Source organism: Furipterus horrens, unplaced genomic scaffold, assembly GCF_987537825.1.
Source record: "Furipterus horrens unplaced genomic scaffold, mFurHor1.1.pri manual_scaffold_9, whole genome shotgun sequence".
NCBI classification, from domain to species: Eukaryota; Metazoa; Chordata; class Mammalia; order Chiroptera; family Furipteridae; genus Furipterus; species Furipterus horrens.
In genome coordinates, this window is record NW_028327179.1 from 81,876,268 (window position 1) to 81,890,649 (window position 14,382).

The 14,382-nt window shown below is 36.1% G+C and overlaps 1 pseudogene; it reads right to left on the reverse strand.

Annotated features, from left to right (window-relative positions):
• Positions 1 to 4,791: 4,791 nt before the first annotated feature.
• LOC150002062 (flap endonuclease 1-like) lies at positions 4,792 to 5,932 on the reverse strand (annotated as a pseudogene).
• Between the last annotated feature and the right edge of the window lie 8,450 nt (positions 5,933 to 14,382).

Sequence of the window (14,382 nt, forward strand, 5' to 3'; positions counted from 1 at the left end):
GGCATAAATCCCACTTGATCATGATATATAATTCTTTTAATGTATCATTGAATTCAGTTTGCTAGTATTTTGATGAAAATTTGACATCTATGTACATTAGGGATATTAGCCTGTAATTCTCTTTTTAAAAAATCATGTTTATCTGGTTTTGGTTTCAGAGTAATGCTGACCTCTTAGAATGAGTTTGGAAGTATTATTCCTCTTCAATTTTTTGGAATAGTTTCAGAAAGATAAGTACTAATACTTTAAATGTTTGGTAGAATTCACCTTTGAAGCAGACTGGCCTTGGGCTTTCATGTTGTGAGTGTTTTGATTACTGCTTTCATTTCATTGTGTAGTAAGTGATCTGTTCAGGTTCTTTGTTTTTCCTGGTTTAGTCTTAGAAGTTTTTATGTTTCTTGAAATTTATTCATTTGTCATAGATTGTCCAATTTGTTGAAATATAATTGTCCATAGTATTTTTAAATTTTTCGTGGTATCTTTGTGGTGTCAATTATAACCTCTCTTCTTTCATTTCTGATTTTATTTATTTGTGTTCTTTCTCTTTTTTGCTTGATGAGTCTGGCTAGTTAACTTGTCAATTTTATCCTTTTCAAAAGCTCTTCATTCATTCACTTTTTTCTGTCTTCTATTTCATTTATTTCTGCTCTGCTCTTCATTATTTCTTACTGAAACTTTGGGTTTTGTTTGATTCTCTCTTTGTTTTTAGTTCCTTTAGGCATAAATTTAGAATGTTTATTTGGGATTTTCCTAGTGTCTTGAGGTAGGCTGTTATAGCTATAAGCTTTCCTCTAATAAGTGATTCACTGCATCCCAGAAACTTTGTGTTTTTATTTTCATTTATCTCAAGGTAGTTTTTTAGTTTATGTTTAATTTATTCATTGAGTCATTGGCTCTTTAGAATTTTGTTATTTAATCCCTATGTATTTGTGTTTCTTTTGTTACTTTTGTAACTGATTTCTAGTTTCATGCCATTGTTGTCAGAAAATTTGCTTGATATAATTTCAATCTTCTTGAATTTATAAGAGATAGTTTTGCAGCCTTGGATGTACTCAATCCTGGAAAATGTTTCATGTGCATTTGAAAAAAAGGTCTTATCTGCAGTTTCTGGATGAAATGTTGCTCTATAATGTGTACTAAGTGAAACTGGTCTAGACTACTATTTAAGGCCATTGTTTCCTTTTTAATTTTCTATCTCGATGATTGATCCATTGAGGTAAGTTGAGTATTAAACTTGATAACTATTCTAGTTCTATTAATTTCTGCTTTTATGTCCTTTAATATTTGCTTTATATAGTCCTGTGTTGGGTGTGTAGATATTTATCATTGTTATACCCTCTTCTTGTATTGACCCCTTAAAAATTACATAATGTCCTTCTTTGTCTCTTTTTACGTTATTTGTTTTAAAGTCTATTTTGTCTGATATAAATGTGGCTATCACAGCTATTTTTTTGTCTTTGCATATAAAGTAAGTCTATTGTAAGCAGCATATCGATGGCTCATGATTTTAATTCATCCAATCACCCTGTGTCTTGTTTGGGGCATTTAGTCCATTTACATTTAAAGTAATTCTTGGTAAATATGTGCTTTTTTGCTATTTTGTTACTTTTTTTGTTTGCTTTTTTTGTTGCTGTATTCTCTGTATTTTCTTGATCACTTTTCTTTTGATTTATTATAAATTTTTAATTAGCTATTTGAAATTCATGGACAAAATAAATTCATAATATCTTCAAACTGAACTTTGAAGTTGTCTTACTATATCAAAAATAGTGTTAACAAATTTAACGTAATGTCAATTCTTAAGATAACTTCTTAAAATAAATATTAGCTACTACTTATTAAGTGCCTACTCTATGCCACTGTTGCCCTGTATCTTCTTCCTAGATAGAGCTCATTTGTCACAATAGTACTATGTGCAATGTATTAGTGTTTGTATTTTACAGGAGCTCAGAGAACTTAAGTCATTTGCTTAAGGTCACACAGTAAGAGATAGAGATAAGTTTTGAGTCTAACCCCCAAGTCTGTCGACTTTATGTAATTTTTGTGAGTAATTATAATAAACTATAGTCATAATGTTTTATAGACATTTCAATATATTGAAGCTTGCAATCATAATAGTATGTTACTATATATTTTAGTATAAATGGAGATGTTTAGAACAAATAAAAATATTATGTTTTAGATTAGGAAATATGTCACTGTGAAATTTCAACAAAGTAGATTTTGAAGTCCTGCATGGACTATTTACTTCATGTTTAATGTGGGGATTTTTATTAGTATTTCATAGAACTTTTCTGAGAATTAAATGACTTACAAGCATATGAAATTTTATAACAAATTCAACGTATTAGCTTGTTGCTAGATTTTATGTATATTTTTGTCTTAATTATTTTTATTATTATACTTAAGAAAAATCATAGGGCCAGTGAGTATGTGGGGACATACTAAGATAAGAGCTTAGATTAGAGCTTACCTAAGAGTTGCTCAATCACACTTTTAATGTAAGAACACTATGAAAGCCTAGTAAACTTCATTTTAGGTTCAATGTCCTGCATCAGTGATTTTCAATCTTTTTATCTCAGAGCACACATAAACTAATTACTAAAATTCTGTGGCACATGAAACATTCATACCAGGTGGCTATGTTGTGTTGGTGGTAGTCATTTTTATTTGACAATCTAAGGGAAAAGAGGTCAGTACCCCCAACTAGATAGTCAGATATTGCATGTTTTAAAAATTCTTGCAGCACACCAGTTGAAAATTGCTGCTTTACATAGTTTAGACTGAAGCATTTCCACTCTAGGATGCAAATAGTAGTACAAAAGCGTAGAAAGTTTTCACAAAGTTGAGTCACATGATTTATAGACTGATTTAAATTTATGACCCAAGAAGTGCTATTGATAAGTAAACACTCGAGAACAAAATGTCTAAAAAGTGATCAATAAAACAAATTTATTAAAGAAATATTATAGAAGATTACTGCTTTCTTTTTCTTTAATGTAACGATGGATTTATTAGGTAAGGGAATACTGGGATCAATGCCCTATATGTTATAGATTTAATAAGTAGTTTGATGAAATGCCACATAGCACAGTACCCAAAACATCAATTTTAAAATACCAGGGTTTAAATGGTCTTTATTTAAAAGGCAGGCAGGGTCAGAAGAAAAGTTATCAGATATAAAAAGTTACTCTATGTTTGTTTGGAAGATAGTTTCTCTACCTTCTCTTCTTCCTGGTATATTACATGTAAGTTTATTATGACATCAGTATAGTGAATCACAGTTATTTGTCATTTTTGTCCCCCTACTAGACTGTAATATCGTTTACATTAGAGAACCATTTATTCATCTCTGCTTCCTCAGTTATCTAATAAAATGCCTAGCATATACAAAATTTTTATTATTGGCTAAAAACAGTCTATTTATTAATTAGTAAACTATATTAATCTTCCTCTTAAACTGGATCAAAAATTCCCAAACTCTTCAAAATACGCAACTCCCCATATGTCAATGGTTGGAATTTTTTTTTCTCTGAGAGAAGCATTGTTCAAGAAAATACCTGGTTCCAATACCTTTTTTTCTTGGATGAGGAAAAGCCAACATGATGCAAGTCACTGTGGACAAGATGGGGAGTGGTCTTTAGTTTCCTTATTTGTAATATAGGTGACTGGACAAGAGTCAATGCTTCCAAAGTGTTTTATTTTGCTTTGAAAATACTTCTATAATATCAACTTTCACAACTGTAGTGTTTCAGATACAGTGCTCAGGAACTAGGGTGTAGAGATTAAGTCCTAACCAGCCAGCCCATTCTGTCAGTTAGTGTGGGGGAATCTCTGCTAAGACTGGAATTTAGGTAAAGTAAGCATTTATTTACCTAAGAATTGTGACTTTGTAAATCCAGCAATAGGAAATGATCTACTTCTTGTTTAAAATTTTTTTTTAAAATTGCATTTCATGCAAACTATTGTTGACTTCTCAGTGTGTGACTTCCTGAAAGTGATAAGTTCTGTTATAAAAAAAATTAATTGATTCGGAAGGGTTTATATTTGTTATTTTTTGCCTACTTTTATAATTTTATTGACTCTTCTCACACATTCAAAACAAAAATAGTACATGATAATAGCATCAAGTCCCAAATCAGTTGATTGCCTCAGAGAGGCCATGAGAACTAAGCCACCTTATGTCTCTTAATAACTACTTAAAGATTCAATTACATAGCAAGTCTGAGTTTCTGCCCTCCCAGGACACACAGCCAGTTATCAAACCCATGTTTCCCACTCCAGGGGCTCCAGGTCTCCACCTGTGTTATTTCTCAGTAGCTCTTCCTATCGGTGTAAGACTGAATCTTCCTGCTGGCTATCCTTCAGGGTGGGTCAAGGCTGAACCACAGAGAGAAGGAGAGTCAGGTTCCACCATCACTGGCCAACAGATGACTAGCAAGAAAATCATTTCTATACAGTCTTTTGTCTCCACCATTTATCTTCCTCTCCTTTCTTCAAAAGTTGTTGCTATCATTTTTTATGCAACAATAGATTCAGTGTCTATCAAATTGGTTGAAAGGTGGTTTGAGCCTGACATACTTTCCTGAGCTGAAAAAGAAGAAAACAAAGTGCCTCTGTGGCCTTCCTGCAGTGAGATCAAGTAAAAAAGAGGAGAGCACTGCTGAGAAGGTAGTGCTGGAGAAGCAATGCAATCCCCTCCCTGCCCCATGGGGGTTTCTCTAGTGCTCGCACTTGAGGGTACAAGGCAGACATTTTGGGGTCAAGGAGGTATAATGAATGGAAACTCATTTATTTCCCCCCTGTAAACTTCCCTGCTGCCTCAATCTTTGCCTTCTTCTTAACAGATCTCTTGGGTTCTGGCTCCTTGTGCTTAGCTGAAGAGAGAGATCTGGTAACCTTGAAGAAATCTACCAGGTGTCCCTGGGTGATGCCTTGGTGGCTCTTGCTCAGCGGTTTGACCCCACTGTGGATTCACTCCTCAGAGAACTGCTTTTCATTGCATATGAATTTGACAAGTTCTGATTTATTTGGCTTACTCCATTTAAGTTCCACAGATTCCAGGTTCAGCACCTCAGGCTCTAGGAAGAGCTGCTGGGCCTCCTGTGGAGCCAACTTTCTGACACAGGGTACGTGTTGGGATCAAGTTGGTGCACAATCTTCTCAATGCTCTTGTGCTTCTGGATGAGGTCCACAGCCCTCTCGGACCAATGCCCCCAGTACTCTCACAGAAGTCACTGCTGAGCAGGATGCGCAGGCCCACAAACTGCTCCTAGTTCAGGCCCAGCTCCTATAGAATCCAGCTCAGGTGAAATTCCTGGGTGGGCAGCTTCTTGGCTTCACTGGCAGTCAGGTGCCACATGAGCACAAGTCTGCCAAAGATCAGACAATCCATGTCCTCTGTGGCTGCAGCAGAGACTTTGCCAGCATTCACCAGGGATGCACAGATGCATTCTGCCTCACTGGGTGCATCAAGGTATGGGATACCCATGAGGCTCAATAGATGCTTGCACTCATTGCTGTGTTGCTTGGTGACCTTCACCGTTGCTTAGTATACTTCTCTATGTCTTCCTTGGCCCCAACAGTCTGAGCCTGTTGCAGCTGCTTCTTTGCCTCAGCCCACTACTCACTGCGTTTGGCCAGCTCACCTGACTTGAGCTGTATCGGCTTGCCATCAAACACATACAGAGGCTTGATGCCATTCTGTATCATGTGAATGGTGCAGTAGAACATGCCCATCAGGCAGCTGGTGGTCTCACCCTCCTCATTCTGCAGCACATCCCCACCATGATGAACATCGATCTGGAACCGCTCATAGAGGCATTGAGGGGCACCTTATGGCCAAAGTAGCTCTTGATGTCATTCTCCCAGATGACATGGGGGGGGGGGGGGACACATCAGCAAACAGTTTGGCCAGGCCTTGAGTACCCATAGCAATACAGAGGAGAGACAGCTGGCCTTAGGAGCGTGAGGCCTCAGCAACTAATGCTTGGTTCAGTGTCCCCCAGGACAGTCCTAAGCCAAGCTCTTGCCTCAGATCACCAGAGAGTCTTCTCTCCTATGTTTATGTTAAATAAATGTTTAATAAAACCTGATAATGTAATTTGGTGTTAACTGCAAGGTTTCTTCAAGTATAATAGCTTCAGGTATATAACCAACTTGACTGCCAGCTGACAGAAGTTTATTATATGTTTTAGGAAATATTAGAAGCTTCCTGCAAAGAATATGAATATGAAGAAAGAGTAGGAACCATGAAGATAAGTGACTATACAATTAAATCTCATTATTGGAGGATTTTGGAGACTCCTGTAAAGAAATAATATAAAGAATACCTTTACTATTCTTTCTAAAAGTAGATGTATTGTGCTGAGAAATTAAACACATAAAAATAATTGTAGGGACTTTAGTAATCATCATGCATATCAAAAACATAAATTTGAAGTGTTTTAAATTTTATCTACTTATTAAATATTGTTTCCTAAAACTAATTATTTTACAAAGTTTTGCCTGTTTTATAATACTAAAAGTAAAACAAAACATACATATTTTGTTTGTTAAAAATTTTTCATAATTATGAGTTTCCACTAAGCAATTCTGACCTTTCTGATCTTATTTTCTACCCTATTTTTAAAATTTCACCCAAGGACATTCTTATTGAGTTTAGAGAGAGGGGGAGGAAGGGAGAAAGAAAGAGAGATAGACATCAATGTTTGAGAGAAACATTGATTGGTTGCCTTTGTACACACCCCAACTGGGGACCAAACCCACAACCTAGGCTTGTGCCCTGACCTGGAATTGAACTCATGATTTTGGTTCATGGGACAATGTTCCAACCAACTGAGCCACACTGGCCAGAGCTCTACATTCTCAATACAAAGTAGGATAGACTTCCAGTCTGGATGACAGCATAGGTAAACACAACTCTCCTCCTCTCACAACTACATTAAAAAACTACAACTAAACTATAGAACAACCATTATTAAAAACCATCAGAAACTGAGCTGAATGGAAGTCCTACAATTACAGAATTAAAGAAGAAACCAACTGTGGAATTAAAGGAGAAATCACATTGAGACTGATACAAAGGGTGGAGATGTGGAATGGGCTGGTTCCATGCCCACTTGTGGCAGATAAAAATCAGGAGTCACACTCAGGAGCAAGGGGTCCTAGCCTCCTACCAGGCCCCCTAAACCAGGTTTCCAGTGCCAGGAAGTGCCCATAACTTGTGGCTGTAAAACCAGTGGAGATTGAGGATGTGGAAGACAGAAATTGCTGAAGTCTCAGGCAGTCCCTCTTAAAGGCCCCAAGCACAACTAACTTGGACTCATTCCCTCTGAACTCCAGTGTGGAGGCAACAGATTGAAAGGCATCAGCAATATATAGGGAGTAACTGAATTGTTCAGCATTAGGGTGAGAGCTAGGGGACAGCTTTCTCCCAGACAGAAGTACTGGCATAAGCCATTGTTCCTATTCTAAGCCCTTCTCCTACAGAGCTACAGAGAGAGCAGACAGGCAGGCACCATAGGAGATTATCAATCTTGCTTACAGTGTTTGTTCCACTCTGGTGATTTCCTGAGGCCCTGCCCCACCCAAGCTGTTTCTAGTGGCTATTGTATGTGAATGGCTTGTCTTGGCCTATGCTTCAGATTTTCCTAAATTCTGTCAAATAAGCACATCTGGTTTCAGTGAGCTCCTTCTTGCTAAGTGGCCCCAGGTCCAGCACTAGCAGCAGCCATCCTTGGTTCGCAGCTTGGCGTCTCCTGGCACCTCCAAGCCCAGCACAAGGAGCAGCCATCTACATATCATTTTGTAGCTTACACTGTGTAACTCAGACAGAACACAGTTGATGGCTCACCTTGGATGTGCCAATAGCAATCAAGGCTCAACTACAACAGGAAGATAGACACAGCCCTTACAGTGGATATTCCTTGAGTATCCAGTTTGAGTAATAGGGGATACTGTGTCACTGGACTCTACAGGACAACTACTATATCAGGCCACTCTACAAAGCCTGGGAGATGTAGCAGCTCTAGCAAATACATAGAAATAAACAAAGGGAGGCTGCCAAAATGAGACAAAGAAATATGTCCCAAATGAAAACAGAACAAAACTTCAGAAAAATAACTAAACAAGTTGGAGTCAAGCAATCTACTAGATGCAAAGTTCAAAATGCTGGTTATAAGGATGCTCAAGGAACTTGGTGAGGACTTCAATAGTATTTAAAAATTCAGTCATAAATGAAGGATACACTAATTGATACAAAGAACAATTTACAGGGAATCAGCAGTACAGTGGGTGAAGCCAAGAATCAAATCAGTAATTTGTAACATAAGGGAACAAAAACAACCATTAAGAACTGCAAGAAGAAAAAGGAATTAAAAAAGGACAATAGTGTAAAAATCCTCTGGGACAAGTTCAAGCAGATCAACATTCGCATGATGGAGGTGCCAGAAGGAGAAGAGAGAGAGTATGATATTGGAAACCTATCCGAAAAAAATAATAACAGAAAACTTCCCTAACTGGGTGAATTAAATAGATATACAAGCCCAGGAAGCACAGAGAGTCTCAAACAAGATGAACCCAAAGAGGCCCACACCAAGATACTTCATAATTAAAATGCCAAAGATTAAAGACAAAGAGAGAATCTTAAAATCAGCTCTGCCAACTAGGGACCTTGCTCGCAAACCAAGCACGTGACCTGGCTGGGAATTAAACCTGCAGCCCTTTGGTTCGCAGACCAGCGCTTAATCCACTGAGCCACACCAGCCAGGGCTTAAAGGGTCTTTTTTAAGAAGAAGAAAATCAAAACTATGAGCAATAATATGGCAATAAATACATATCTATCAACAATTGATTCTACAAACCAAAATAAATAAGCAGAACAGAAACAAATCATAGATACAGAGAACTTTTTGATGGTTGCCAGAAGGAAAGGGAGTTGGGGGAATGGGCAAGAAAGGTGAAGGAATTAAGAAGTACAAATTGGTAGTTATAGAAGAGTCGCGGGGATGTAAGGTACAGCATAGGGAACAGAGTAGACAATGAACATATATATATACATGACCCATGGACATGGACAATGATATGGGGATTGCCTGAGGGAGTGTGGGGAGGGGGTGCTGGGTAGAGGGGGCAAAGGCAGAAAAACTGGGACAACTGTAATGGAATAAATAATAAAATATAATTAAAAAAATAAAATAGGATATACATAAAATAGCAGTTAAATATGGAAATAGAAAATCTGGGACTTTATTTACCAAAGTCCAAGAAGTAATTCAAAACCATAATAAGAAGTTAGAACAATAATTCAATGTGAAATTGAGATTAAATATTTGTAGATACATTTTTTAATTAATTAATTTGTTTATTTATTTTATTTTTAGAGAGGGGGGAAGGAGAAAGAGAGGGAGAGAAACATCACTGTGTGGTTGCCTCTCACTTGCGCCCCCAACTGGGGACTTGACGTGCAACCTAGTCATGTACCCTGACTGGGAATCGAACCAGCGGCACTTGGTTCACAGGCTGATGCTCAATCCACTGAGCCACAGCAGCCAGGGCTTTACAGATACATTTTCAATATGATGGGGATGGGGAGTGGGGACAATCTTATCACCATATGGCAACTGACTTGTACCTATGACCCTGATTACTGTAGAAGATTTTAAGTGGTAATTCTCTGAAAAAATAATTCAGGGACCAGTAAATAAAAATGAAGAATATTTGCTCATTTAAACTAATTTTAAACAGGCATTACCATGCCTGTAGTAGTTTGCAATTCATTGAATGAAAGGTAGCTGTGTTAAGTGTTAAAAGAAAAGCTTAGGTGAGTGACAATTTAAGAGAAACACTATCTAGTTTTTCCCATTATAGGGATACAAACTATAAGGCCACTGGAGTCCGTTTTCCTTGTATTTGTTTTTCACCTGAAGCCTGAGGTGAGGGGAAAAAATTGGAAAGGCTTCGAGGCACTGGCCAACAAACCACAGCTATTCTGTAATAAATATTTTGGAACAGAGTTAGGAAGAAAAATCAAAAGTAAAAGTAAAAATAAACGTAAAAGTAAGAAAAGTGGTAGGGGAACAAAACTGGGAAGGAAATGAACAAATAAAAAATATATGCATTAAGTAGGGGCCTTTAGAAATGGATTGTATGTGTAAATAAGTAGCTTTTACACCTTTAGAGAAATGTAAAATGTGGCTTAGACTTCCCACAGAATTTGTGTATTTATTTTCTTTTCAACCTCAGCCACCATTGTTGTGACCTCTCATTTACGTCTAGTACTACAAATGTCCCCTCATAGGGAATCCTTAAGGAAATCAATACAACTTCCTCTTTACAAAGTGTGTATATGTGGAAAACTAATAAATATTGTGTACCCATTAAATACCATATATTAAATAGTACTATCCATTTATGTGTTATCTCTTTTAATTTTTATATTTTACAACTAAAGAAGTCAAAGTGATCTAAATTTAACTCCAACTGTAAGGCTTATGCTATTTCTATTATTATCTACTTTGAAACAAGAAATAAATTTCTCTACTTCGTAAGCAATGTTGTAATCTTCCTCAGGTGTTTAATGTGGTAAGGCCACAGTGGGTAGGGAAGGCACATAGAGAATATTGCAAGTTATACAAGCAGTCATGGGTATTCTTGGGATAAGGTTGATGATGACAGTTGTGTCTAAGCTGAATTCAGAAATGTCCTCAGGAGTACTTTATAAGTGAGATTGGGATGCAGATATGGTATATTCACCCACTTAAATTCAAACCTAGTTTTTCATCTTGGTTTCAGTTAAAATTCCAAGAAGTATAGTCCATTGTGCCTCTTGTGCTTTGCCTTTACATTATAGAGCACAGAGTAATGTGGAATAAATATTAAATTAGTGTTTTTATTTTTTTCATTTTTATTGTATTTTTATCTATTACCACTTCTCTCCCATACCCTCTTCCACCTCCACCTAACCCCTCCCCCCACAATCACCAAGCTATTGTCCTTGTTCATCAGTTCTTTCTCTTTTTTGCTCGATCCCTCCAAAATCAGTATTTTCTTAATCAAAGTCATAACTATAACAACTACATTCTCTTATGTATAGTCTAGTTCTGCAATAACACAATTTTTAAAATTCTAATCTCCTTAACCTGTTTAAGTCATCCAGCAATTTCAGTAATCTTTATTAAAATGGTGAAACAGGTAGAATTAATATTAGTGATTCCATTTTATTTTAGTTCATGTTCAAATGGTCTACACTGTTTAATCAATTATAAGCAGCTCTTTTTTTACCTGTTAACATCTCTGAAATTGAGATGCAACTTTAAGTTGATGTGATAAAAAATCATTACCATTGTCAGGGTTAATTGGCATTTTTTCTCAGTGGTACAGAAAAAAATTGGTGCATTTTACAATTAATGACATCTTAGATTTAGTGAAATTAGATGTAAGGTATTACATTCATAAAGGCAATTTCTCCCTGTAGAGGTGTCCGATAATATTTACATGAAAATCTGTAGGCATCACTTCTCTTAGGGATGTGCATATATTTAATAAAGCTTATAAAATGAAAATAAATCAAGGCAAATAAAATACTTTTAGTATTCCAAAGTATTATTTACTAAAGGTAGACTTTTAATCATAGTGATAGGTGATGGCTGATATATTTTGGTCAGGGTCTATTTCTGGCACCACTGAGATCTGTTTGCTCACTTCAATCTTTGCTTTTACACTTATTGGGTATGTGACTGTGGCCAAAGATTTAGCCTCTTTAATCTCACTTTCTTCATCTGTAAAATGGAGATGCATAATTACCTCATAGAACTATAGAGAACTACATGAGATAGCAGGTATAGAGAAGCAGCAGTTTCTAGCACATAAGTATTACTTTTTCTTTAAAGGACAGCCTTGAAATAAACTACATTTTGAAAACTGAAATTTGTCACAAGGAGTAGAAAGTTCTTCTGGTGACTGCTTTAACCTGATTGCAGATTAGATTGATAGTGTGTCTGAACTAAACGCTGTTAAAATAAAGTCTTGAGGATGAATGTTCTCTGCTCATTTTAGTGAGTGATTAGCAGGACACAATAGGGTGAAAAAATTCGTGTAATGAAGTTATTGCATTTATCAATCGAAGGTCTATGCCTAAGTCTCTAAAACAGAAAGTGTGAGCATCGTATTGGACTGCTTTTTTCACCATGAGATGACAATGAGATTAAATACCAACAGTTAACGCTAGGGCACTATAGGCATAACCGCTGCCTAGGTATATAGGTAACTAGTTATGAATTCAGTTTAATTATTTTCACAAGTTGTCTGTCTCAGAGTTTGAAATCCCTACCATTAGAGTCGCTTTGGTTTAAATACATGGTCTTTAGAAGGACATTGTATAAATGCACAATTATCACACAGAAGGGGAGAGATATTTTATTGATTCATTAGCATATATTAGTGTTCAGATTAGATAGGGAAGGAAATAGAAATCAAGCCAAATAATTTTGATGGAGATGAGAGAAGTTTTGATAGTCTCAGGAGCAGGGCTGCAGACAAAGTGAATGATCTGCCTAGATGGAAGGCTCTAGGAGCTTTGTTATTGGGAAGAGAACAAACATAAAATTATAGTTATGAAAAACAAGAACTATACTGATATCTGATTGCTTGGTCTTCAGTTAATGGCACAGAATGTGGCACAGAATAGATCCTTGATAAATATTTGTTGAACGAATGGGACATTTACAAATGAAATATATTTTTACTGTCTATATTGCTGAAATATTATAGTGTAAACTGAATTGCATTTTTATGTGCTCATGCAAGGCAAGAGCATTGCAGAACATAGAAAAATCATTCATGTTGTATCTGGCTTTTGTTGATTTTCAAGAAACGTAAGGTGATAAATAAAATACTTAAACCTATGCAGTAAGGAAATACCTTAAGATATCATGTTTTTGAGCATGTGGACCATGCTTCCTTTCATTGTTATAATACCATTGTTTATTATAGTGCATTGAATATGATAGGTATTCAATATATGTTAGCTAAATTAATGGGATTCTAATATACACAGTTAATCATCCAAAAGCTTTGCGCCTGTTTTGTCTAATAATCCAGACAATTGACTATATAGTTACAATGCAGACATAGTCATTGGCTACCTTTCTCATCTAGTGATATGTTATAATTTGATTCACTTAATTGTGTTTATGTTTTACTGTGTTGTATTTTCTTTGTGAGAACGTTTGTTCTGTCAGATTTTTGTTTAACCACATTTACATGTCTATTGGCAAATTAATATATGTCAGTGGCCTTATGTTTCTGTTGAACAGTCATGAGGTGATTTATTTGCAGCATCTGTGTATTTAAAAATATAATTCTGCCTAGGAGATGCCAATTTTTCATGTAAACAAAGATGAGGAATGAGATTGAAATATTGGGAAAGGTCGATCTCAAGAGTTTCCTCAAAATATGCACTCCAAACCCTTCCTGAAGAATCTGATTTAGTTTTGTGGTAGGGAGGGGTGAGGGATAGGGAATCTGGAATGTAGTAGGTGCTTGCAGTCTTCGAACTTACACCTTATTTCCACTCCCATTTTGAGACTCTGAATCTTATCATGGGGGTGCTAATAAGAATCTGGGAAAGTATCCTGAGCCTCATATATTAACCCATGCTTTTCCATTCTCATGCCAATGGAGAATTCACAGTCTTTATATTTACTAAAATTTCTTTGTGATCTGAAAATTAAAAATGTCAATTAACTCTGTATTAATTGTTAGTGAACCCTTCTCAAGGATATTGTTTCTGTTATCATTATCTTGTTTCCAAATCCATTCGAAATGAATCTAATGAATTTAAGGGAACAAATATTGAGACAAGATTCAAAATTAAGAAGCCAGTGTGAATTCATAAAGGTCTAACAGGGAAATTTCAGTTAAGAAACTTTCCTTTAACTTAATTATGTCCTTGTAGTTAAAAATAGACTCACAGACACAGAGAATAGACTGATGGGTGAACAAGGAGGGAAGGGTTGAGGCTGCGTGAAAAAGGTGAAGGAATTAAGATGTACAGATTGGTAGTTACCTGAGCTATGAAGTACAATATAGGGAATATGGTCAATAATATTGTAATAACTATCTGGAGAGCCAGGTGTCTACTTGAAATATTGGAGGGACCACCCTGTAAAGTACATGATTGTCTAATTTCTATGATGTACATCTGAAGCTAATGCAGAATAATAGTAAATGTAAACTGTATTGAAAAATTAAAAATTAGCTCAGAGCCTTTGTTCACCTCCAGGTTGGTAATACAGAAACAAAAAAGTCACATAACTGAGAAATAGTGCTTTTCAAATTATCAGAGAACAAAGAACCTTTTGGTGAAGTCAATAAAATTTA